The sequence below is a fragment of the Panthera tigris genome, chromosome E2, assembly GCF_018350195.1.
Source record: "Panthera tigris isolate Pti1 chromosome E2, P.tigris_Pti1_mat1.1, whole genome shotgun sequence".
NCBI classification, from domain to species: Eukaryota; Metazoa; Chordata; class Mammalia; order Carnivora; family Felidae; genus Panthera; species Panthera tigris.
The window spans coordinates 41339950-41367746 of NC_056674.1; the positions used below are offsets into that span (position 1 = coordinate 41339950).

The 27797-nt window shown below is 48.3% G+C and overlaps 1 long non-coding RNA gene across 1 annotated transcript in view; it reads right to left on the bottom strand.

Annotated features, from left to right (window-relative positions):
• LOC107180393 overlaps positions 1 to 27797 on the bottom strand; it is a 286205-nt gene that overhangs the window by 249422 nt on the left and 8986 nt on the right. The window contains exon 2 of the long non-coding RNA XR_006212057.1: positions 21719 to 21819. This is a non-coding gene — a long non-coding RNA (uncharacterized LOC107180393). The remainder of the gene's footprint in view (positions 1 to 21718; positions 21820 to 27797) is intronic.

Consider the following 27797-nt stretch of genomic DNA (forward strand, 5'->3'; position numbering starts at 1 on the left):
TCGAACAATCTGCACTTGTTAATATGGAGGGAGTGACATGATCATTGTTATGAGCTGAAATATGTCCCCCCAAATTTAGATGTTGAAGCACAAGACAGGGCTTTCAAAGGCAAGCAAGTCCACATAAGACCACTTGGGTGGGCCCTAAACAAGATGACTGGTATTCTTACAAGAGGAGATAATGACACAGAACAGACACCAGAGATGCATGCATGCACACACACACACACACACACACACACAGGGCCATGTGAGGACACAGCAAGAAGGCAGCCATCTGCAAATCAAAGGGAGAGGCCTCAGAAATCAACCCTGCTCCTTGGTGTCCTATTTCCATCCTCCAGAACAGTGAGAAAGTATGTTTCTATTGCTTAAGACCCCCCGTTCTGTATTTGGGGAAGGCAGCCCTGGCCCACAGTTCCCCGTGAGGCAGCATATCCGAAGCACGGAGCACTCAGACAGCAAGATATGTACCAAGCGAACCCGCCGAGCCCACCGACACGCACATGCGCACACACAGCCATGTGACAATATTTACTCATCCACGTCTGTGGTTGACATGATGGAATACTGAGAGCTTCCTCCAGTCCTTCCTTTTGAAAGAAACAATTCATTTTTCAGTAACTGTGGTGTGGTGGGGGGAGCGTGCCTTTCTCTAGTTCATTTGGATGGCTTAGTATTAAAAACAAAATTTAACTCCTACAAAAATCCTCTCCCCATTTGACCTAACTAGTCACACTGGTGGGTCTGAAGGCCTCATTCCTTTTGGGGGCAATGGCTGTTGCAGCTCTAAGCTGGAAAGTTTGCTCTTCAGGGCATGGGGGAGCCCCGTAAACATGACACCGCCTCAAAGCCACATTTCCTATCATTGAGCTCAGCTGTCTCTGAGAGCTTGGGACATGTGTGACATCTGTGATACTGCTAGGACAATTCCCCACATCCCTTTGTAACCTGATGCCTTTGTCAGACTGAAGGGCTCCAGCCTGGAGGAAAGGAGCTAATTGAAGGCAGGTGGTTTCCACTCCTTCAGGGAGGAAACTCATTTGATGGCTTCCTACCTCTCTGTCAGTCAATCAACAGGCAAGTATTGGCAGCTCGCTGAGTGCAGGGCACCAAAGTGGCTGTGGAAAAATAGAGAAATTTGAGGAAACAAATATCCCACTGGCAACATCATGAATCACCAATGGAAAGATCAGGGCAAACAATGACCACCCCTTCCAGGCAATTTTAAGACGCAGCTCAGCCTGCGTAGATAGAGCTCCTCACTCTGTGATGGGTTGATGACTTCTCTTAATTTAGACTGTAATACTTTGGCCTCCATTTCCTGCCCACTCGCTGCTAGTAAGTTCATTCTGGCGGGCAATACCGGGCGTTCAGCACAGGCTCCCACCACCCCATGCAGGAGCCTGCACCTACCTAAGCTCGCTTCCCGCAGAGGCTGCGGTCTCAGATGGCTTCTCCATTCCTCCTTCCCATCCTCTCTACAATTGCCACAAAGCAGATAGCGGAGTGCTTGACATTTCCTTTGAATTAAGGCTGCAAGTTAAGTGGACATTTTCCAGTAGATAGATGGCGACTCCAGACCTCCCCACAGCTAATGACGCCTGCCCGGGATTGCAGATTTCACCTGTTCCTTTCATAGGCCCACACGCTGCTTGAAATTTGCAAGTCCTCAATGAAGAAATATCCCTGATTGCTCATTAAAAGCGAGAGAAAGCAATTAAAATACAAAAGAGCAAAGCTTAACACTTGGAAGTTGAGCAAGCATTGTCAGAAGGTGGGGAAGCAATTTTGGAGGGCGGCAGGAGAGAGAATCAAGGGCCCTAGTCAGTGACACCGCAAATGCAGACAGATGCAGGGTGGAGCGCAGAGCCACAAGCTGTGGCAGGCCTAGAGCTGAGCATTCTTTTCCTTTTTTCCATTTCTTTTATACTCATTTAAATTCATTTAATTCACTAAAATGAGCTTGGCATGAAATCTAATTTCCTTATAAAAATAAGTCCCCTTCCTTTTTGTCTAGAAAGCTCATGTTCAGCAGACATGGAAGCAGGCTTCATGGACACATAAGCTGCACCCTGCTTTGAGGGGCCACCTTGCACGGACTCACTTCTGAACAAGGGATCCTGCCTGTTCATTTGGCCCTGGGCCTGGCAAATTACGTAGCCAGTTCTGCCGCTGGAATAAATGACTGTCCAACCCAGATTGTTGTTTCCAAACCCTTTTCCAGAACCCTGGGTGGGGCGGGCCCAGCCCCTCCCAGCCCCACACTGCAGTTGTCTGGTCTGTCCGCACACCTGTTGGCCTCATTTGCCAACAGGATCACGGTTAACTTGAAAGAGGATCCACGGTGTATTACAAATTAAAATAAGACTCCTAGATGGCAGTTCCTGGGAGGATTTTTGGTTGGCCTGAAGTCTTTGTGGGGAAGTGAGTCTTCCTTCAAATTGTTTTGCTCCTGGGTAAGCAGCAGAGAACTACTATCACTGTAGAACCATTGTCCCAGGCAATGAAAATTTATCCTAGGTGTTAATTAGCTCAATATTTATCTCATCTAATATGCAAATTAAGACACTGCGGTCTCATTAGCGTCATCTGTGTTTCCTTTAAGCAAAAACTAAATCTCTTGCCAATGCAAGAAAAAGAAAAAAAAAAAAAACATCAGTATTTCTCTTTGAAGCTAATGAGGGTGTGATTTGGCTCTTTCTTTGTTATGAGGTAGCAAGTTAGGAAAACCACATTTTAAATATGCCAAGTGGAGCCTGACCTCATCTATCAGAAGAAGGAGCATGGCCTTGACTGGTTTATCAGGCTTTCTGCGTCTAGCTTGTCCAAAGCACCGGGGCCTAAGAAGCCAGCCAGTGAGTCGGCCACGAACCACTATGAGGAGTTGGACCAAGAAAGGAGATGCAGCCTGAGGGAGAAGCCTGCATAGCACACAGATGTACCTCACTGAGAAGAGAGGGAAGAAATAACTTTAATGCCACAAATCTTAAAATGAGAAAATAGTTCTCAAATTGAAAAAGAACAAAGGGATTTTAGCTCAAAATTTCTACCCCTTCCGGCTTCCCATTTTGAGGTTTTAGAGTTTATACAGAGAATAAGCAAACAGGCATCAGATACCCACATTGTGCCCCAAAAGCTAGGCTTCGTGTGCCCGTGACAACAAATGCTACATACAGAACATCGCGAACATCGGGAGCAACCTGAATGTTCTGGGCCCGCGGCAGGCTGCTGGGAAGTCCACCCGCATCAGCTCTAACCTTGGCGGTCCCTCAGCAGAAGAGCATCTCTCCTTCTCACCTTCTCCTTCTCCCATCTCTCCTTCACACGGTGCTTCAGGGTGGTTAGGTCACCAGATCATGCAGCTACAATGTAGCCAAGGTGGAACGAAAAGGCAAAAGGACCATGACAGGCCACAGGGTATGCGGCCTAATTAGCGAGGTGTCCTATGCACAGTGATCGGAGGGTGGCGGGGGTGCGTGGCTCTCTCACCCCAGAGGCCAGTGCACGTTGTGGATCCCTGAATCCCGAGACCACAGGCTCCAGTGTGGCTCCTTGCCCTCCCCCCTTTCCTAATTTAACAAGCTATTCAAAATCTGTTTCGCGAACACCATCTGCTCCTTGGGGCAGGAGAGAGACCGGTCTGCATCCCAACACCTTCTGGCTGGAGCCTGAAAACTGAAAACCACCGCACACGCGGATGGAGGCTGATTTCCACACTTTGCAAATCGCGTCAAGTGTCGCAGCTGTGGAGCAGGGAGAGCTCCCGGCCTGCAGTCGACCAGGGACAGGAGTGGAAGGCGGAGGAGCTGTTTCCCAGGGGAAACAGGAGAAAGAGCCATGACCTCCCCGTGACGCGTGGCCCAAGGATGACAGATTCCCGCAGAGCGACTTAGTCTTGTCAGATTCCACGCCTGTGAGTCTGGCCTTCACCTTGAAGCCAAGCAGCTGAGCAGAAGGCAAATGAATGTGGCTGGGCTGTGGGAGAGCTGCGTGAAAGTGCTGCCATTTCCAAGAGCATCTCCACTGGGCTGTCAGACAACCGCATGGACAGATGCCTCGAGTCTCTGGAGACACTTACACTCTTGTACTGGAACTTCCGGAGGATGCTTCTGATCTGTCTGGGTGCTTTTCCTTCCATCACTGTCTCTGAGCCACGCAAACAGGCAGACATGGACAGCCCCACTTGACAGATAGGAATACTGAGGCCCCAAAAGGCAAAGTGGCCTGCTCAGGCAGGAGGGCCAAACAGCTTGGCAAAGAACCTGTTTCTGAACTGTCGCCTCTATTCTAGTTCCCACACTGGGGGAGGGTGGGGAAGGGGCGACCAAAATGGGCTTTCTCCTAGCACTGTCACAATGTCCAACTGAAGTAGGTATTGCTATCTCCATTTTAGGGATGGAGAAATTGAGCACATCAAGGAATGGGAGAAGGCAACGAGTATCTGTTGAACGCCTAATGCTGGCGGTGTTGTACGGGCTATAAGACCATATAAAATAGGAACAGGTAATAGAGGGATGGCACCAGAGTTCCAAGTGCAGAACGCCCCTCAAGGACAAGGTAGAAAAAGTGAGAGGGGGATAAAAAGCTAGCTATGTACTTCCTGTGATCAAATAGCACCCTTCACCTCCTGCCCCAGGGCAAGAGTTACAGGCAGCACACAGAGAACAGAGCAGAAAACAGAACAGCAGCCTGTTGCAAAGCGAGGAGGTGTGGACACAGGCCTTCCAGCCCGTGGCCTGCGTTGCCTGAGGGAAAAAAAAAAAAAAAAAAAACCAGAGGAAGAAAGCCACACCTGCTGAGGGTAAACAATGCATCTGGAAGCTTAGGGTCACATGGAGTTTCAGTGTGTTGTTGCTCCTGTCTCTACATCTGGTGACAAATAATGTGTTTTTGATTTCGTTTTTCCATTTGATAAACCTCTTCACATAAACTTGCTTTCAGGGTGGTTGCTCTGGGTTTCTTTAGGTTATGTAATATTTGATACGTAATGAAACGTACATCAGGTTTGTGCAAGATATAAAGCAAAATCATAAAGCCCACCCCCACAGACTAAGCACTGTTGACCTGAGAAATAATGTTACTAAAGCACTGAGGCTTCTGAGGGTCCTTTTCTTATTCTGTCTCCACCTTCGGCCTGTCAGAAACAAGGTTTGACCTGCATTGTGTACTCATCCATCATCAGATTGCTTATATATTAATATATATCTATACATACTACATATATATGTATAGATACACATATCATATATACACATCCCTTCATGGTCCGTTGTTTAGCTTTTCTTGTTGGTGAGCTCTACAAAAATGGCATCATAGTATGTGGACAGCTGCATCTCTCTTTTCTCACATTATGCCCTGTTTCTCAAAGTCTCAGCCCAGTGATTTATTTCGTCCTGTCCCCATTTTATAGACAGATGTCGAGTCTAGGGGGATCGGGTCATTTCACCTCCCCAGGGGCCTCAGGGAGCCAGGACTTGGCCCTGGGACTGCCTAGTGCCCCCTGGAGATGACACGCAGCACCAACTCCAGTTTGCCAGCAGGGTCTGGTAACGGTGCCTTCCTTCTCCTGGGATGCGTGATGGGGGCCCTGCCAAAGTTCCTACTTCCATCTCTTTGCTTTGCGCCCAGAACGGGGCTTTTAGTCAAACCTCTGCCAGGACGACATGCCTGCTTTTTAGGAAATTTCACACTGCCAGTGTACTGACTGAGTCTTATTTGTTCTATTTCCTGTTATCCGATTTGTGACAGTGAGCCTACTAAAAATTCCTTTCAACTCCAATGTCCTCCCCATGCTATATAATCCCGGAAAAAAATCACATTTTGCGTTACCGGGAAAGCGTCTCGCCCGCCTGACTGTCCCCGACACCCAGGAAGAAATGCCACCGCTGAGAGATAAGACAGCCTAGAAGGGAACGTGAGGATCTCTAAATGAGATTTCAGCTGTTAACCAGGGTTCTTTCAGAGCTGTCTTACCTGAAGGGAGAGAAAATGCTGCAAGGGTGAGAGAAGGAAGCAAGGGAACCTCATTCCTGGGGCCCCACGACACACCAGGTATGTTTCCCATATGCAAGACCACAAGCAGTTGTCACTGGACGTCCTGGCAGGCAGTGGGGTTGTAATTCCCATGTTACAGATGAGCAAGCCGAGGCTCTGAGAATTTAACTGCCATGCCAAAGGACAAGAGCTGGTCAGTTTGTTGACCTTCAATCCAAATGATTTTCTTCCCACGAGAGCTTCGTGCTTCTTTCAGCATGACAAGATGATGTCTTATGCCTGCTTGGACACAAATCTCATTAGGCATCTCTTGAGTGTGAAATTTGCAGACGGGTCAAGAATTGTGGGTGACAGACTTCCAAATAGAGCAAACAACCCTACTTCCAAAATGTGGAAGGGGGTCCAGAGATCATCTCACACCTTTCTCCTGTTCTACAAGTGGCAACAATGAGAACCAAATCTGAAATCAGTGAAGCATCTTTCAGAAGCCACACAACATCAAAGGCGCCCCCTTCTGGATCACATTCACCGATTGCCAGAGAAGAGCTCATAAGTGCATATCCATTGTTGCATTAACTTTGCCTGCTAATTTTTTTTTTAAAGTTTAAATAAGCCTTTTACTCTTGAATAACTTTAGACTTACAGAAAAGTTACAAAGGTGATCTGGGGAGTTCCCATATACCCTTTACCCAGCTTCCCCTAATGTTAATATCCTCCATGATTGTGGTCCCTTTGTCAACATTAGGAAATTAACATTGGCATATACCGTAACTAGCCAAAGGTTTCATTTGGATATCAGCAATTTTTTACTAATGTCTTTTTCTGTTCCAGGATCCAATCCAGGATTTTAAACGCCAGTTTAATTATTTATAAGTCTCTCAGCCTTGAAAACATGTCCAATATCTGCCCACCCAGTAGGCCATGGAGTTTCCAGAAAGCAAGGGCCCCAGGAAATGTAGTTCTTAGTGTGCAGCCACAAGATATGCATTTGTTAAATGTGTACTAAGCAATTCAGACTTAACAAAGATTTGTTATACTGGCTGTTGATCAATGCAAAGACCTCAAAAATGGCCCCAGGACCACAGTGCCTCCTTCACTCTCCTCCATATTGCCATTAAAAATATGAATGTAGGGAATTAGGGTATATAGACCTATGTGTGTATGCTATGCACACCCACATGTGTGTATATAGAAACACAAATGCATAGGAACATGCTCCACAAAAGACACATTTCAAATCCACTGAGAAATGGCGTGAGAACAATTAACCAATTGTTCATGGAACTCTTGGCTATTCATAAGCATATTCATGTGTGAGTAGATTCCCACCTACCCCTTATGTAATACCATTCATAAAAACAAGTTAGAGAATGATTAAAGTGTCAAATATTGAACAAGTAAAAATATCAAATAATTAGAGGAAAAAACTATTGAGGTGAGTCTGGCCTTCTAAACGCAAATGCTGTGAAGGGAAAGAACAAAACGAACGCGGAATTAAATATATAACAAAATATATAACAGAAAACACTAATGAGGAGAGAAAGATTAAGGTGAGAACATATAAAAATGTCTACAGATCAATAGGTAACAGATTAAAGAAACCGACAGAAAATGACCTACATTTGAACTGGCAATTCCCAGAAACAGAAGGATAAACCCCCAAAGCACAACCAAGAAGAGCCACCCTCCCTGGAAACTGGGAAGCAAACATGAAAGCAACAAGATGACCCTTTCACCCAAAGGTTACCACAGGTTAAGCAAATGTGCGTCAGTCTGGGGGGTTGGGTGACGGTAAGGGGAACAAGCCTGGCTTGAGCTGAGCTGGGAGAGGGTTGTGGCTGTGAGGCACCTTACCTATTGTCATTAACCGTCTAATGCAAATTCCACACCTGCAACAACTGTTGCCTTTACAGCTTCTAACCTGGGCCCGGGCAGCTTAACCAAGAGTCCCGCACCTGAGAGAGGGGTGTGAACCAGGACTGAAGTCTCAGGCCAGTGCACCAGGCTCTAGCATCAAGGCTTGGGGGCAGTTTGACCTTTTTCTGGGGCAGTAATGTTGGTTCGGGACGAATGTACAAAATACTGCTGTAGGTGGGGCTGTGTCCCAGGTGCGGCTGTGTCCCAGGTGCGGCTGTGTCCCTGCGTCAGGTGCTGGATCCAGGTGTCCCTGGCCCATCCTCAGCCCACCACCAACCCCGCCCCAAACTCAGATCCCCAGTGTCTGCTCATGAATGCTGAAGGCAGAAAGGCAAGAGAACCACAGCAGCAAGAACTGCTGGGCACGCTGCTGGCTGCTCAGATCGTCCTGAGCTTGGGCAATTTATAGCCGGGCCTTAGAGCCCTGTCTGAGAAGAGCCTTGATCCCTGGCCTCCCCGGGGCCAGCTGCCAGGTTCTGCCGTCCCAGGAGGTGGTTCTGAAGATCCGTCCTATGAGGATTGCCTAGAGTGGCTCTCCTAGTCCCACGCCATTCGTTACAGAGCTTTATTTAGAGCCTTAATACCAAGGGGCCCTGACCCAGCACCCACCATGAGTAATATTTTGTATGTTCCCTGTGAACCACTGTTGCTGCCCACAGAGAAAGGCCAAACATTTCAGGCTCCTTCAGGGAACATTTGCATGACTTACGAGGTTTATTTAGGGCCTTAGGAGTGCCTTCCCAGAGGAAGGGCAGGGCTGGGCCTCCTCCTGGCTGGAGGCCCCGGTCAGTAATATGCCCGAAGATTTGCTGGCAGGAAGCTCTGAAGCTCTCCCCGCACTGCCAGGCAATTTGTTCTGGAGTCTAGCGACTGGAGAGGGGGAGTGTTATAAGAGGATAGTGAAGACTTCAAAAATACTGAGGAAGGAGCTCAAAAGCCCTCAAATCCAGATTCAGTAGCCTGCCAAATGGAGCCATTTCCAGGGCTTCCACTGGTAAAGTGTGAGGCCCTCTGAATGACATCAGCCTCAAAATGAACAGCTCAGGAAATAACAGATGTTGGCAAGGATGTGGAGAAAGGGGAACCCTGCTACATTTTGGTGGGAATGCAAACTGGTGCAGCCATTCTGGAAAACAGTGTGGAGGTTCCTCAAAAAAGTAAAAACAGAAGTACCCTACAACCCAGCAATAGCACTGCTAGGAATTTATCCAAAGAATACAGGAGTGCTGATGCATAGGGGCACTTGTACCCCAATGTTTATAGCAGCACTTTCAACAATAGCCAAATTATGGAAAGAGCCCAAATGTCCATCAACTGCATCAACTGATGAGTGGATAAAGAAGATGTGATATATGTGTGTGTGTGTGTGTGTGTGTGTGTGTGTGTGTGTGTGTGTGTTTACACAATGGAATACTACTCGGCAATGAAAAAGAATGAAATCTTGCCATTTGCGACAACAATGATGGAACAGGATGGTATTATGCTAAGTGAAATAAGCCAGTCAGAGAAAGACAGATATCCTATGTTTTCACTCATATGTGGAATTTGAGAAACTCAACAGAAGACCATGGGGCAAGGGAAGGGGGAAAAATTGTTACAAATAGAGAGGGAGGCAAATCATAAGAGACACTTAAATACAGAAAACAAACTGAGGGTGGAAGGGGGTGGGGGGACAGGAGGTGGAGAAAATGGGTGATGGGCACTGAGGAGGGCACTTGTTGGGATATGCACTGGGTGTTGTGTGTAAATGATGAATCACGGGAATCTACTCCCTAAGCCAAGAGCACACTGTATACACTGAATGTTAACTAACTTGATAATAAATTATATTTAGAAAACGACATTAGCTTAAATTAGCCAATAAGTTTGGTGGCTGAGTGTTCAAACCCCAAACTTGAGGCCATTCAGTGCTGGGAGAAGTCCACCAGGCAGAGAGGTGTAGCTCATCCCTGACATTGTTCAGAATTGCCAGTGCAAGGCGATAACAGAAAGTTGGCTGATTTTTATTGAACTCTCTGCCGACAAGGCCCTCCCTTCTTGCCTACACCCAGTGTGGACTGTCCCACCATCCTGCCCTTGGTGTGCTACTGTGTGAGACCTGGCCCAAAGCAATGACCGAACGGTGACTTCTATATGGGAAAAGACTTCAAAGGTCAAGCTATCAATTCATATTTCGTAGGTAATTAATGATTCATTCATTCTTACTAGAAAGAATAAAATCACGCAGACTTGAGACTATGGTCTGCTTCTGCAGTCGAGCCGGTGACAGACTCGGAAGTTGACCTGGACCGTCCTGCCTCACCCTCGCACGTGAGCAGACCCTCCCTCCCATGACAGCCTCTGGGCCACTCCACTGTCCAGGCATCACCTGGTTCTCACTCATTCCCTGGGGATGCAGAGGGGAACTTTTCTGAATGTGCATTACTCGTGTCATTCCGTGACCTCCGAGGAGTCTCCATCTACCCTTGTCCACCACGCAGGCTGCACAAATCCACCCTGATCCCGGGATGCTGTTCTGCTACGCTCCACATATGCTGTGTAGCAGCCCCATCGCTTCAGCCAAGCTGTTCCCAGTGGAAAAAGAGGCAAACCTCTTGCCTCCATGGTATTAAGCCTGTGTCATCCTTCAATATGCATCCCAGCTGCCCTGCACCTGGGACTTAGCATTACCAGTGCCCCAACTTCTGGGAACTGTTTATATGTCCATCCCCAGCTAGATGTCTTACTATGTTTGAATTCCTGTCTGGATGGCTCCTGGCCTCTGGGTTCATGCTCAGTGAAAGACAAAAATAAAAAAAATCGATGAGTGTGTGGTTTGGGGATTTCTAATCCCCGCAGGCAGCTATGAGGGTTGAGAATCCAAAGTTAGTGGTCACTGATGGTTTCACGGAAGATGGGGAGTAGGTTCTGGGGCCTGGGCTCTCGGCCTGTGAAAACACCACCCGGTCATCTCTGGAGGGAGGAAGATCTGGGGGCGACTGCCTGCCCCCAGGACCTCAGGCAGACTGAGGGAGCCCCGACAAAGCACAGGGCACAGAGCCAGGCCTCCCAGGAGCCCCCAGAACAAGCTGAGTCTCTGCCGTGACCCAACCTGCAGTGCTGTGGAGAACGTGGGGGCTGCCAGGAGTGCGGGGCAGAAGCAGCACCCCATGCTGCAGGGCCCGAAGGGATTTCTGCTACGTGGCAAAAAGCAAAACCCAGCCAGGCAGTGAGGTGAACTTCTGGTGCCGAAGTGAGAGTTTGTGAATACATTCTGCTGGAGACACAAGCCACACGGGCCCGGCCTCCATCAGAACCCAGCCTGAGCACAGGCATCTACTAGGAGCCGGGTCCTGCTCGTGGGGCCCGGGTTCAAATGCCAATCCTGTCACCGACCTTCTGCCTTACACTGGATGAGCCACTCCCCTTTCCCTTCCTCAGTTTCCTCTTTTGTTAAAGACAAATGGGTCAGCCACTAGGATTCCCACTGATCCTCCTAGCAGTGACTGTAGGGGGTCACTTCTCCCTTGAGGCCTCGGTGGGGTCCCTATCTGCCCACACAGACTGCAAAGACTTGAGTGGAAGGAGGAGATTGGATGGGCAGAGGCAAGAAGGGGCACGCATTTTCCAAAACTGGTCTGCTGACCTGTAGATTCTGTGGGAGGTGTACAGGGGTTGGGAGGGGTGAGGGTTCTTTGTTCATAAGTTTGCAGGACTTCTCAGAGCCTTTAAAAAGCAAATAAACACTAAGAAAATTGACTGTGAGCCATCACTTATTAGACGCAGAACCCACCATATCCCAGTCTGGTCTGAGCATGGAGCCTGTCTTTCCTCTAGCAGACACTCTCCTAGGACCAAGAATCAGGTAAACATCACTTTCAAGAAACAACTTTCTGGGTCTCAGAAATCCTAGGAAGATGAAAACCACTATCAAATTTGAACCAAATCTTCCTCATCATTTATTTGTGTGAACTTGGGTACATTTGAGGCTTAGTTTACTTGGATGAAAATGGAAACATGAACCATATCTAACAGGCAGCATATAATTCTGTCCTACATTTCTGTATTTTCCAAATTTTCCATAAGAGGCATTTAGAGCAGCTACTTCTTAAACTTAGGATAATATGAGTAGCATGTGAAGTGAAAATTCAAGGCCTTCTCCCAACCCACTAGTCCCATACCTCAAAAAGAAAAAAAAAAATTAGCACCTTGTTTGCATAACCTTTTAGAACCTCCATGTGAACACTTTAAAATGCGAAAGAAAACGCTTTATTTTCAAACCAGAGTGCCCATGATCTCCGGCTCTGGTGACTGCTGTAAAAAACGTGAAGTTGGCCCTGCGTATGAATGAGCCCAACACAGAGCTTGGCATAGGACGGGCACATCAGAAATATTAGCTAAAAGCAAACTCCTACTTCTGGATCCAAACACTCGCTCAGCGGATCCTATGCCAGTTGCTGTCAGGCTTGATGACTTCCAGAAGTTGCTGCCCTGTGCATACTCAGGAAGAAATGTATCCCTTCCTAGCTCCAGCCCCTGGAGCCTCTAAAAGCAAACAACTGTGGCAGAGATGTGTGCCCCACCTCTTGGAGGGGCCACAGGGCTCGAAAGCAGTGCCTCTGCCAGCCCGGGGCCAAACCGCTTTCCTGACAGTGGTGCCAGGAGAAATCCCTCCGTCTGGGGAGCCGGGGGTCAGAGCAGGAAGGAGGAGGAGGGCTGGAAGGGGTCTGCACCTCACTACGGGCCAGGAGCTCCACTCTTCACCACAGGGTTCTCTCCAAGTCCTTCCCCGGCCAAGCTTGGAAAAACTCCTCCTGGATTTTTATCATGGTCAAATTACTCATTTACAAAAAACACTGCTGCAGATGGGCAAGTCCCCACGAAACCATGCCAAGGACTCTTTAGGGCAGATCCCGCTGCTTGGCATAATAAGCCCTTATTACCGTAGCACTGAGGGGTGTCGGCTTGCCAGAGGCCTGCTTTTAATGAACTTTACCATCCAAAATTGGCAGAGGGAACACAAGTCGGATTTTGCCAATCAATTGGAATTGATTACTTCTCGAAAGCCAGGCCTCAGCTTGCAGGAAACACACACACAAACACACCCAACATTTGGGGGTTAGTTTGATTTCTTGGAGAAAAAGGAGTTCTTGGCAGCCTGAGATACTGATGGATCAGCCTTTTCAAAATTCCCAGGACACTGGAAGGAAATGGTGTTTTCTGAAGGAGCCCAGGCAGATGGGGGAAGTTTGGCAATCTCATATCAGATCAGGCTCCTTCGTTTTGGTTGGTTTTTTGTTTTGTTTTGTTTTGTTTTAAATTCATCTACCCATCTATCCATTCACATATCTGACCTCAGCAATGCTGAGAATTGACTCTATCGCAAGTCTGGTACCAGGATCCGGGATGTCAGAGAAGACATCTGTCCATTGAGGCCACTGGGCTCACTGTTGGATGGTAACACGGGTTCTCTGGAAGGTATGGGGAAGGGGCTATGGGAAGTCAGAGCAAGGAGATTCTAGGCTGGGCTGAATTCTGGAGCATAAGGTGCATTCTCCTGGGGACCAAGGTGAGGTGAGAAATGTTCTCGACACCCAAGCCTTCACAGCGGCTGTCCCTTCTACCTGGACAACTGCCAATTGCCAAACCCTGCCACAAATACCAACCCCTTTACCAGTGAAAGTGAATACATCCTTCAGTCTTGGCTTAAGGGAGCATCTGCTCAGGGCAGGCTTCCTGAAACCCTACTGACTTGGCTGGGCACCGTGACTGCACCCCAGGGCGCTCAAGGGCCTCGTGCGGCCCCCATCAGAGCCCTCGGCCCTCGGCATCATCAGTTCCTACTTGCCTATCTGATACGCCCATGGAGCACGAGCCCTGTGACGGAAGGGGTCATGCCTAGCTTGTTCCCCACTTTATAGGTGCTAGAACATAACCGGCACAATACTAAGTGTTTGAGCATAGTAGATGCTCAAAAAATGCTTACCGTGTGCAGAGTGGGTGGACCGTCTCAGGAGGTAGCAGGAGACACAGGGGAGTGGCGTCTGTTCAGGACCCTCGAAGCAGATCACTGGCTGCCACTGCCCCTCACATACACTGTGAGACGTAGAACAGGTGGAGTCCTCCAGAAGGGGAGGCCTGCAGGCCCAAGGCAGCTGTACTGGCCCAGGTGGAGGGCAGAGTCAGGCTTGAGCCCTCACATCTTTTTTTTTTTTTTAAGTTTATTTATTTATTTTGAGAGAGAAAGGGAGAACATGAACAGGGAAATGGCACAGAGAGAGAGACAGAGAATCCCAAGCAGGCTCCACACTATCAGCGTGGACCGTGAAGCAGGGCTCGAATTCACCAACCACAAGATCACGACCTGAGCCAAAATCAAGAGTCAGATGCTTAACTGACTGAGCCACCCAGGCGCCCCTTGAGCCCTCACATCTTAGCTACTTGCTTCTTTAGCCTCCCCATTCTCCAGAAAGCCAGGCCTGTCTACGGGCAGGGGGGCTCTTCATCCATATGGCCAGGCTGAGAGAGGCCAGGCTCAGAGGGTTAGGGACAAGTAGTCAGGCCCAGAGGGGGGCAGTTCTCCATCAGGGCCAGGCCTCAGCCACCAGCTGATGGAGTGCTTAGCAATGGAGGGTGAGACAGGCCAGAGTTGGGGGGGGTTGGTGTGTGGGGGCAGCGGCTGGACTCTGTCTGGAGAGGCCCAGCCATGCAAGAGAAGACACCAGTGGGGTGGGGGCAGGAGCCAGTGCTGGCAGCAGAGGGAGGGAGAGAGCTGCATACGTGTAGAAGGAGAGAGAGCGAGCCAAGAAAAGGAAACGGGGTGGGGGCAGGTGGGAGCGGAATAAGCAGCGGCAGGCAGAGTGGAACGGCAGAGCACATGGCATCACAAGGGACGAAAGAACCCAAGGGAAGCATGTCAGAGCGGCAGACAAAGATTTGAAGACAACCAGAGGCAAAGACAAAAGACAATGACAAGAGCTAGGAAGGCTGGCTGGAGAAAGCCAATCCGGGTCTCCAGACCTGCAGGCCAGGGCCCGGGGCCTCCTGTTCCCACCTGGGCCACGGCTCTGTTCCACTGCCTCCCCCGGAGGGTATAGCTCTCCTGTGGCATTATGAGTCCCGTGTCCGGTGTGCTAGGTGGTGGGACGGCAGGAAGAAGGAGGGGTGAGGGAAGGAGAGGTGGGGCTCCAGCTCTCTGCACCTCAGACAACAACCCACCCCTGTAGGCTGGTGAGGGCGGGCCGCCCGGCCCTCTGTTCACCCTTGTCTGGCCTTGAACACTGACTGGCTGGCAGGGCTCTCCATGTGAGGGTCACCTTGTCCCTGACCTAAAGCCAGCACACGGCATGTACTGCTCAGATCCTCCGTGGAGCCCAAGGACTCCCTGACCCCAGTCCTGGGCGGGCGACAAGGCCAAGTTCCTTCACTTCTCTGAGGCTGTTTCCCCTCCATTCAATGGAATACTGAGTAATCACCCACAAACTGTGTCTATTCCTAAGAACGGTAGCAAACGCGGGCTTTCCCTGTTCCTACGGCTCAGCCCATCCTTCCTGCTGACAAGCTGACCCTCCCTTGGTCATTGGGCAGAACATCTCTTCCTGTCTGTGGTCTTCCCCGAAGAGAGCACAGCACTGTCCCAAATAAGGCGGCTAGTCTTACTTATTTTTCATCTTCCAAATTACTCTTCCCCCTAAGCCAGGGAAAGCGTGTCATTACCCTCTCTTCTACTTAACCTATAGATATCTATACGGTTTTCTCCAGAGCCTGCTGCAAAAGCCCTGTTTCAATTAACTTAAAATTCTTTCTTAATGAGGAGCATGAGATAATAGACATGTAAATTTGGAAGGGGCCTTGGAGATCTCCTAATCCAACCAGAAAATTCTACAGTCCAGGACACCAGGCCCTGAGAGCAGCTCTAAACATACCAAGTCACTCAAATTAACTGAGGCGTGCAGACTTAACTCCATTTGCCCTATTCCCAGGCCAGGGCTCTTTGTAAAAAAAAAAACAACCCACCTTTCATTTGTTTGTCTATTAATTCAGTTATTAAGCAGTGTTTGGTCATGCAATGTACATCTGTTGGTTTGGACTTCCCAAGGATCCTTCTTCCCTTTTCCTGGTGCCCCGGTTCCTTTCTGTTGGATGACTGCCCTTGCCCTTGGTCCCATGGGCTTGGGGGAACTGGCCTCCATACTTCTCACTCCACTACATACTGCTGGGGCAGCAGGAGTTAAGAGTCTGGCATGTACTATCCACTCTCCCCCATGCGATCCAGGGGTGGAAATGGGACCCAAGCATGCCAGCCAGCCCTCCTGGAGACTAACAGATGGATCTCAGGGGAGGAAGGGCCCTGCATCCCACCCAGCGTGTCCCCACGGAATGCTAACCCATGAGGGCGTGACTCTGCTTCAGGCTTGTCTCCTTCCATCTTCCCAACCCACAGAGACAGACAGCCTGCCTGCAGAGAGAAGCCAACGCACAGATGTCGGCGGCACCACACAATCAGAAGAAAGTGGGGGCTTAGCAGCACCGTGAGTGCCGTGGACCCCCCCCTTGGTTCCTCAAGGAGCCCCATCTTCTGAGGAAGACAGCCACCAAAAATCACCCATGACGAAAGCCATACAAATACAAATGATATCCGTCTTTCATGCTGATGCAAACTTGATCTCCTTCAATCCACAAAACACTTCCACGAAACAAATATCATTAAGTGCATTTGGTGAAGTAAGGAAGGCTTTGAGAGGTTAAATGTCTTGCCCTAAATCTTAAGTCCAAGATGGGAGTCCAGACTGACTTCAAAGCCAGAATGTTTCCCTTGTCCACACTTGCTTAGCTGTGATGGGGAGAAGGAAGAGGGTGGTGAGCCCAGAGGGAGCCTGGGACAGGAAGGGGGAAGTGAAGGATGCCTTCATTATGAATATGGACAGGGAATTACATCTTGAAGGAAAAGCCAAAGTGGATGTGGCCCCTGAACAGGGAGGGGGATGCCTTCAAAGGATAAGCCTACAGGTTGTAACTGACATGCACATCCTGTTTTATCATTTCCATTCCAAACTGCAAAGAGGCTTCTCCATGTTCAGACAGTGGTAATGATCAAAACTGTGTAGAAGTTACTTTTCAAAGAGACCCCCCCCCCCACCTCTCTCTCTCTCTCTCTCTCTCTCTTTCTCTCTCTCTCTCTGCCTGTCTGCAATTCCTGCCAAAGGCACTGGAAGTTTGCAGCCTGAATTCCAGGGTGATCTGAGGTGACAGGAAGGCCCAGGCAGGCATGTATCTGTATTCCAGAGAGCCTTGCTGCAGCATTACTTAAAAGGCGTTCTGCAACCTTTTGCTGCTGCTTTCTTTAAAGGCTTGAGCAATTTCGATATTTTGGTTCAGTGTCACTATAGAAAAGCTTTACAATTCTAGCTCGGGAATTAGAAGATATATTTGTAATAAGAATTGCTAACCACTGTCAGCTGGCAGGCCCGTGTCCATGCATGAAAATGATGCCATTAGCTTTCACAAGGGTGGGCGAAACGTAAAGATCATGGATCATATAAGAGACTGAAGAGGAAAAAAACCCCTCCACACTCCGGGGATTTCTGGACGTCAGGGTGATAGGGCTAACATGCATGCATTTAGCCCCTTGATGAGGTAGAAAGCTCGATACTACTTGTCTCTGCAAATACTCATTTTTTCCCTGTATTTTATCTAACTGCTTTCTCCTATAATGTTGATGAATCACACAATTGCATTTTAATGAGGCAATTGCAAAATCTGAGAGACAGTGAGGGGGAAGGAGAAGAGAAGAGCCAAGGGAGACGGGAGCCGTCCCTGAGCACACAGGTCCTCACAGATCTGCGTAGGTCCAGGGCATGGAAGCGACACCCCGTGTGTCCCCGGCAGGAGAGCTGGCTCACCCACTGCATGAGCATGAAAGGGTTGCTCTGAACCAGGCAGGCTGGGTTTCAGTTCTTGCTAAGCCACGTGCAGGCCATGCGGCCTTTGGCAGATTGCACATATTCCCATTTCTGGTAGAATGTACTCCCTTGCAAATGGAGAGGGCATGGCTGTCTCTTGGCCACATCCCGGGTGCTAGCGAATGCAAGCGTCAACCATTCTTGCGTTCTTGAAGAGGACAAGTAACAACCCAACAGCACTGTTGGTGGGACGTTGGCGGGACGTCCCAATTGGTGGAACAAGGACAGTAACAACCCAACAGCACTGGCCTGGGAGAAGATCATATGGAATCACGTGGCTGAAGGGCCAGGCACACAGTAGGTGCTTTATTAATGCCTGTTCCTTTCATTTCTTACTCTCATTTATTGATCACTTTGATGAAGACAGGAGCTTATCTTTAACACCATCTCCTAGACAAGGATGAGAGTGAGGGGCAGAGACTAGAAGACGCATCGAGGACAGAAGCTTACTGGGCACAGTGTGCCCTTAAGTCTGTCTGGCTCAGAGCTGTGTTGACTTTCCCTTCACCAGCTCTTTGCAAGTCAAAGACAGTAGCCAGGGTCAGAGTTGTGGAAATATGGGTTATCCTCATTATGAGAAACGTGCAGGTGGCAACAGGAAAGGTGTGGCCTGCTCCTTGACCCCACCTGTGGAGTACAGGAGAGGACAAGAGAGGTGTGTGGATGGAGAGTGGAGTGTGGGGGACAGGGGAGGGGACCAGACCCGAGGCCTCAGCAGAGACAGGAGAAGGAGTCCTGGGCAGTGCCACAAGCAGGACCTCACTTCGGCCTACCCTGTTCTGGGGACATGGGGGCAGGTCACACCGCTCTGTCCCCACTTAGAACCTACACCTGACGGATCAGGCCGGTGGTCCCTGTCCCCTTTCAGCACTGCCTTTGTGGATTACAAGTGGTCCCCTGGGCTGACTTCATTGCAATTCACCTTGTAAACTATTCTTTATTTTTGAAAAATAATTTCTTATTTAGGATTAAGAATATGGATTTGGAGACTCATCATAAAATAAAATGAACCCATAAATTTAAAAATAATTAACATTTGAAAGCTATTTTATGGTTTACGAAGCACTTTTCTCATATAATATCTCATGTGATACCCTTAAAAGGTTCCCTTCAAATCTGTATGGGCAGGTGAGAAGAAAAATGACACCCGCGAAAGTCAGCAATGGGTCTCAGCTTTCACAGCTGTTTTTGGCAGGTCTGAAGTTTAAGCCCAAACATCATGACCTAAAACCCAGCAGACATCCTACCAGCAAGGATCTCCTAATCAACGAAGGGAGATGATGTGCACCAACCAGGTGCAAGTCTATTTACAGCTGCACTGAGACCTCGCAATGACCCCACAATGCAATATTCCTCGAGTGTCGTCCTCAGGGCACCCACATGGCACCCCAGTTTCCCCAGGAGCTTGTTGTGATATAACCATCAGAGCCCATCCCAGACCTAGAGATTCAGCGTCTCTCAGGACAGGGCTGAGGATCTGCATCTTATTTGATGAGCTTCCCAGGGATTCTCATTGGAGAACCACTTTAGTAAGATCAGTGTGTATTGTCTCTGGTTATCCAGAATCGTGTCAAGTCCATGGAGTGTTAGATTGTGGGTCCAGTCTCTACTCTTCATGACACCTAAAGCCTGGGGCCTACCAAGAGACTCGGTTCAGTGAGCATGTACAAAGCCCCACCAAAGGGCCAGCCACTGTCGCTGATCACACTGACACACAAAGATGGCATCCATCCACTTCCTTGTTTCACTGGGTAGTTGCTGGAAGAAATAAGCTTAAAAGTTGAGGTTGGGGCAGAAAGAGGGGTCTCAGGGCTGAAGAAATTGTTGGGTCCGGATCTGTTTACAGAAGCAGTGACGGCTATTGGAGATAGCTCTGGAGAAAGTTCTGTTATCTAATCTGCCAATAATCTCTGAGGAGGTGTTATTATTATTATGCTTCTCCCTCGTTCAGAGCTGGGAACTCAGAGAACAGGAAAGCTAAGTGAGCCTACAGTGAACGGGAGGTGGAATCGAGCTATCTGATTTCAGAGAACACACTCTTGAGCCCAGCATTGGAAAAGCCCCCAGTCTCCCTTTGAGCTCATGAAGCAAGCACGCCCCAAACACCAAGTTCATGGGCTTAGTATCTTCTGTTCTTGTGACTGGTTCATTAGCAGTTTCCCATAAAAGCGACAATGTTAATAGCTATAACCTAATACGACAATGTAATAATCATTATAACAGCAATCAACATCGCCAAACACTTTAATGAATCACGGTTGACTTTCCATCACCTTAAAGAAAAACACATTTGAGCAGCCATTTCCACGAGAAAACAAGAGACCCATCATGCTTAACCAGCTAATCTGTGGAAACGGGTTATCCTGCTTGGGGGCAGCCCCACGCACAGAGGGTTCTTGTTTCTGGTCAGAGGCAGGGTGCAAGCCAGCCAGCCCTGGACTTGACTGGCAGCTGAGGGTTCCGGGGGCGAGCACAAGATGTGGATTTAGAAGACAGATGGCTTCTGTCCTTCCTTCTAGTTCCTCCCTTCCTTCCTTCCTTCCTGCCATTCTTCCTTCTGTCCACTATCAGCCAGGGTCCCGTCAGGAGACAGAAGTCAACCCAGTTATGGGAACGGAAACCATTTAACGTTAAGAATTGTTCACTGGGAATCTAGTTGATAACTAGGCAGCCGAAAGGGTAAGAAAACCCCCGGGCGTCACGGTTCAACCCACTGCAGGAGACAGAGCCACCACTAGGGCTGGGAAGATGAAGACAGTTGGAATTAGGAGGCTCCGGGGACCATGGACAGGGACTCGGGCCCCTGCAGGGGGATGCCCGCAGGCCGGGGCAGGTATCGCCAAGGGGCGCATCGAGACCAGCGCTACAACTGTTGCAAAAACTGCCAAGTGTGGTCAGCTGCTGCCCCAGGGAGGCCCTGCTGCTGCCCGGTGCACAAGCCAGGCTGTGGCAGCACCGCAGGGTCAGGAACCTGAGGGCAGGCCTCGGAGGGAAGAGCCAGGGGGGAGGACAGGAGCCGCTGTATCCCCGCCCCAAAAGTACTTCCACACTGCCTGCTGTCTGCCTCTCTGAAAGAGGAAAGGATTTGGGGCATCAGGGAATTTGGGGTTTCCCGTACTTTGCCCACCGTGCGAAGACTCAAACCGCACACGCTATTGTCCTGACACACCCAGCAGTGGCTCTAGGCCAGTGCGTCTGTTATCTCGTTCACCTTTCCTCCAAGTTCCTGGGAATCAGATATCATCATGCCCACTGCAGGGTAAGCAGAATGCCACCCAGGGAAGCTGAGAAGATTCTCCAGAGCCACACAGCTCATCAATCCCAGGCCTGAAAACTTGCAAACAGCGCTCTCCCGGGAGGCCCTATCCCAATTCCACACATTTATTCTGACAGTCCCCAACATTTAGCAGGGATCATAGGACTTCTACTATACGCAGTGCCCTGTATGTGCTAGATACACACAGAGCATAAGGACATGAGACGCGGAACGGTCTGGAAAAAAAAGCATGTGACAGCTGTCAAATGGCAGCTTGATTGCACGCACCAAAACCAAATGCCCTAAAGTCTCTTCCAAGCCGAGGTGAGCTTAAGAGACGCTCTAGGAAAAAAGTCCCATCTTGCCAGATACATTTGGGAAATAGAACCCCTCTTGGAGGGTCATCATGCATGGTGACAGAGCAAAGACTCAGAGGGGGAAAAAAAGGCCTACAGTAAGAAATTTCAAGTGTTTTGCAAGATTATATCATGAATCTTGTTTGCCCACAACATTTATTAATGTCCTACGGACGGTGTTTTCCCTTGCATGCCTGGCAATGCTTAATTCGAGGGAGGCAGGCTTGCAAGGGGCACGGGTGTGTACTTACCTTGGACCCACCGTTCAAGGTGGCCTCTGACCTCAGAGGCAGGGAGGTGAGGGTCTGCTGGGGATACAGGAGATCCAGAAGTTCGTGGGGGACACTTGCAGCTGAGGAGAGACAAAATCAGGAGTGTAACTGAGAGCGGATGCCCCAGGACCAGAGATGGGGATACATCACTGCTCGGAAAATGTGCTGATCATCTCAGACCGCAGCTAAAACCTAATGCCCTTTGAAACACTTACTGTGGAGCATCTCAGTCTCTTCCTGTGCAACGTGTATAACAAAGAATTAACACACAGAACATAAAAAAAAAAAAAAACATAACAAACCTATAAGAAAAAGACAAACACCCCAATACAGAGTAAGCACAAGAAAGGAAGACAGAAGTATCAAAAGAAAAAAAAAAAAAGAATGGCCCACAAACATAAGAAAATATACTCATTTTGACAGTAATCAGTGGAATGCAAATTAAAACAAGACATCTGTTTGGTGATTTTTTTTTCCATCAGATTGGGAAAAAATTAGATTTGCTACTACTGAGAATGTTGGTAATACAAAATGGTCGGGCCATTTGGGAGGGCAACCTGGCATTTTCTGTTAAAATTTAAAATGCGCATACTCTGTCTCAGCAATTTCACTTCTTAGCATCTACTATAGATAAATGCACAAGGAGTTGTGAGTCCGTTCACTGCAGCGTTGTTAGTGAGAGCCACAAACTTCAAACAGCCCAAGGTCTCACACCATGCCAACATACAATGCCAAAGGGAGCCAGGTCTGAATATACTGACATATGCATTGAAAAGGTGACACCTCAGTCTGTACAAGATAAAGATGTGCACATTTACACACGCAAAATGATAATGGTATAAAAATTCGAGAAAAGGCCTGGAAGGACACGTCTCAATCTGATGCCAGTGGCTGCCTCTGGAGATGGGGGGAGGCCTTGGGGTACAAAGGGCAAAGGAGGCTTCGGCCTCCTTTATCTGTGGTGTCTGAAGTTTTGCAATGACAGTGTGTTTGCGTGTTGCTTACATACTTTTTGAAGAAAAGCAAGTTTATGGGAAATGAAAAACTAGTATATGACATGAAACAAGGACAGACATCTCTTGCAGGGGACACAGAGCAGAGAATAGAAACATCTATCAGTGAATGCAATGACTCTTCTGCTTCCAGCAGCTATCAGTCCATTTAGTACTGATGGCTTCTGCACATGGGGAGGAAATAGCTTTCCTGGAGCACCTCCTGGGTACCAGACCCAGTGCTCGCCACTCTGTACACACTCGCTCATCTATTGTTACCAAAACCTTATGAGAGCAGCCTCTAGAGAGGAGGAAGTACCCCGGAGGTTGTCTCGACAAAGCCTCGACTGAAATCCAGATGCGCCTGAAGACACATCACAAGGTGTGATGGTTCATCTTATGGGTCAACGCAGCTGGGCTCAGGGATGCCGGGAGTAGGTGAAACGCTATTCCTGGGTGTGTCTGTGAGCTTCCCAAAAGAGATTGGCGTATGAATCAGCAGACTAAGTAAAGAACTCCCCACAGAAGGGGGTGGGCTTCATCCAATCTGCTGAGGGCCTGAGTCAAAGAAATAGGTAGAAGAAGGGAGAATCTACTCTCTGCTTGAACTGGGACATCCCTCTCTTCTTGCCCTCAGACACTGGTGGTCCTCTTTCTCAGGCTTCTGGAGAACTAGATGTCAGACTGTGGGACTTCTCGGCTTCCAAAGTCACATGAGCCAATTCCTATAATCTCCATATACAGTTGACCCTTGAACAGCACAAGGGCCAGAACTGTATAGATCCACTTACAAGTGGATTGTTTTTTGATAAATACAGTACAATAAATCTATTTTCTCTTCCTTTTGATTTCCTTAACTTTTTTTCTCCAGCTTACTTTATTGTAAGAATATAGCATGCATATGACATACAAAATATGTGTTAATCGACAATTTATGTTATCAGTAAAGCTTCTGGCTCAACAGTAGGTATTAAAAGTTTGGGGGGAGCCAAAAGTACATGAGGATTCTCGACTGTGCAGGGTGACAGGGCCCCTAATCCCTGTATTGTGCAAAGGGCAACTGTGTGTGTGTGTGTGTGTGTGTGTGTGTGTGTGTATGGATGGATGTGTATGTAGGTTTATATATGTATTGTGTACATATGTATATATTTCCTACTGGTTCTGTTCCTCTGGAGAACACTGATTCACAGTCTTTCCAAAAACAACCTTTATTATTGAGCTATGTATACATATGTCCATGTATATTTTCCTATAGTCTTTCAATCTCTCTATCTCTATAATCGTAAATAGTTGTATTTACACCAGTGGTTCTCAATTAAGGATGATTTTGCCCCTCAGGGGACACTTCGCACTATCTGGAGACATTTTTGATCATCACAACTGAGGGGAGAGGGCTCCTCCTGGCATCTGGTGGGTAGAGGCCAGGGATGCAGTTAAACATTCTACGATGTATAATACAGCTCTCACAACAAAGAATTATCCAGCCCCAAATGTTAAAAGTGCTGAGGTTGAGAAACGTGGTCTTTACCTATAAGAATTGCTTGAAATCAGACACCCTCAGAAAAGTCTGGCAAGGTCAGCATGAAATGCCCAACTTATATTTAGTCCCTAAACCCAGGTTTGGCCAGTTCCCACGGCCAGATAATATACGGCAATGAAAAACTATTGCTCACTGCCCTCTGGACCAAAGCCAGTCAAGTTCTCTGTGGCTTCCTGTGAAACCAAATAGGAGGGCAGCAGGGTCCCACCCAGTGAAAGATAATGCAGCTGAGGCTGAGGTAAAAGGTCACGGAACAGGTGAAAATAGTCCCTTTGATATTTCTCACCCAGAAAAAAAGCTTATGGAATTCGTAACCAATTAGACCAGAAAAGTACAAAGAATATTAGTAAGTAAACAGAAATGTCCCATTTTATATTTGGATTTTTTTTTTCTTATCAGATGGCATTTCAACTTGAAGATGTGTTTAGATAAATAGGCTTTCAGAGTATTTATCAACTCTCCTTTTGGTGTAAATTCTTCCCGTCTTGTTTTCAAGTCATTTCCAGTAGTGAAAAGGTGCCAGTGATAATTAAAACCTAATTCTATCCCCACAGTCCTTAAAAAAATAAAAAAAGAATATGATCTCCTATAAAGCTCTCAGAAATAATCAAGTCTCCACATCCGCCCATGATAACGTGATTTCAAATGGATAAGGTTTGCAGAAGAACTACCCAGAAATGTAGTGAAATTAATTGCTGTTTTTCACGAAGCAGCTTTAAAATGCAGTAATTAATTGACCTACTGCTGGAGACAGTTTCCTCATAGTTAATAACCACTCTTCCCAGACATGAGAAAGACAGATTGCTTCCATTTGAAAACAGTCTCCACTAAAACCAAATGATGGAAGAGATGGCCACATTTTCTGGTACGTGCACCATAACCAGATGGGGTTTCACGAGCTGCTGTTAGTCTTTTAGCCCAGTGAGGGGAACCCGCATCATTGGTCCTGCAAGACGTGTTTCTGTGATTCCTGAGTCTGAGACACCTGTCAGTCCACTGACTGGTGTGTATCCAGAGGGAGCCTGCTCTTGGAAATCGGTGTCTTGTCCCATGGGAGGCAGCGTGGTGTTGCGGCCAAGCCTTGCTTTTCCTCATCTGTCTAATGGGCAGAGCAGAGATGGGAAATGGGTTCCCACCTCTTCCCTCTCACACTGACGATCACTGTGATGTATAAGGGCAATGAAGCTGGGAGGGAGCAGTCAGGTCAAAGTCACAGAACTTCTGCAGATTTCCCCATGCCTCCACTTGTGAGCAACTCTGAACCCACACCCAGACAGTGCTGTACCGCCCTCGCCCTCCTCTCTGCTTCTGGCGTCCTGTGGGGCTGACCTGTTTGGACTGCACCAAGGGACTCACTTGGCTTCTGGCAATCCCTTTGGGTGTGGCCAGCGAGGAGCCCCGCAGGAAAGACTTGGCAGGGGTAGGCGAGTGAGGTCACGGTACCTTTTCTTCTACCATTCACCCCCCTTCTCCGTCCCCCTTGTGCAGATCTGCCTCAAGTTGGCTCCAACTGCCACGGCTCCTGTCTTGGCACCCCTCTTCTTGCCAACCTCTCCTTCCAGATGCTGTCCACCTTCCCTCTCTTTGCCTTTATAGGCCCAGGGTGACAAGGATAACAACCCCTCCCCACACCGTTACTAGTCCCGGGGCACAGCACTCCCCCTTGGGGTTTCTGTACACCCAGGCACATGCTTATAAAGAAGGCCTTTATCAAACCCCCCTCCAGATGCACGACTTGAGTAGGCTCTCCTTTCCTGCTCTGGACTGACCTTCTCATGTCTCTCTCAACCTGACCTCAGCTGGGGCATTTGCTTTTCTATAACCTTCCAGGGCCTCGCAAGCAATTTCTCTTCATGAATCTGTCTACACCCAAAGTGCTCTCAGGACCACACAGGATTTAAAGTCTGTCCCAGCCCCCGGGAGTGGCAGGGAGAACCGGAAGATAGAACCAGAAGTAAGCTAGAGCATAACTAACCACTATCGATCACTTTGTGGGTGGAGGAGTCAGAACCCCCTCCCCCCATCCCGGAGGCCAGAGGCAGGCAGTGAATTCTGACTTGGTGCACACGTGGGGTCAAATTGAGATAAATTCACCCAGAGGCAGACAGACTTGCTTGTCAAGGGGTTTGGATGCATCTTTCTCCTGAGTGAGGAGTTGAACTCAAAGTTTTCCAAAATCCCTCTTAAAACCCTAGCTCCATGTATCACATTCCTTGAGTCAGGATTCACGGCTCAGGGTTTAAGGTGACTTTCCACTCCTCACAGTCTGGAGGGAGAAAAACTAACTAGTTCTGTTTGTTCGTCAGTCTGTTCTGTTTTATTTTCTCTTCCGTCTTTGGCTGGAGCATGAAAACAAAAGTTCCTTCTCTCTTACTCAGGGTGAATGCTGAACCGTGGTGGCTCCTTTATCCAAATTTCCCTCAAGAGAAAAGTAGCACACCTATTTGGGTCCTGATCCTTCTCCTGACCCTCCCCCCACCCCTTCTCCTTCCTTTTCTTTCTTATTCATCTTGCAAAGAAAGTCCATGATACCACCCCCACAACAACACCCAGTAAAGCGCTCAACAGAAGAGCTAAGACGTATGGCTCCCAGAACAACTAGAGCCCTCCCGCCGTCCATCAGGTGTGGCTATTTTATTTCAAATTTAGGGCTCTCACATATCTCAGTATAACTACAAAAACTGTCCATAAAAGTCTCTTCTTGTCCTTGAGTGGTCAGAGCGACAAATGACTGATTACCCCGCAAGCAGATTCTCAGCCCATCCTGTGCAGCTGGAGAGAGAAGACGATGGAAGCGTGCAGTTAGGAAGCCCTGCATGCAAACAGAGTCCGGCGGCCTGGCTGGAGGAGGTGGTCCCACTGCAGTAACCTGCTCACCTACACAGAGGCATCCTGTGTCTCCTTGCCCCATGACTGTCTAAACTACATTTCAAGGCATGGAAACAGCTGAAGGGAGACTTCATGCCATCAGCATCCCTGAAGCTATGGTTGGCTCTGGGAAGGAAGCTTTGAAGAAGGTACAAGCCCAGGGTGTTTACTGAATTTGAGAACAACTGGGGCTGCGGCAGAGGGGTCATCCCAGGAATCTTAGAGGAAATGTCCTATGTTAATCCTCACGTCTAGTCCTTCCAACTATTCCTACAACTGAGACAAGAGGTACCAGGTCTGTTAAAACAACAGTTACCCCATCTTTGTGAATGAATCCAGAAAAAGCCCAATGACCTTAGCACACTGGCATTCTACAGATACTTCCGAGGCTTTTGTGCAAATGTGTACCTCGATCAACACGTTAGGATGACTTTACACACAGAAACACCTGAATAACTAAATCAATGTACTATACAGAATGAGCATAAATAACGATAGAGGACCCAGGAGTACATGTATATACTGTATGTGCATAGGAATACACATGTAGAAAAGAGAGCAAGATAGACAGGTAGATAGAGTTGATTGATAGATGACTTGGTAGATTCAGAGACTGGTTTTCCCAAAGATTCTTTGGGCAATAGAATCTGTTTGATTT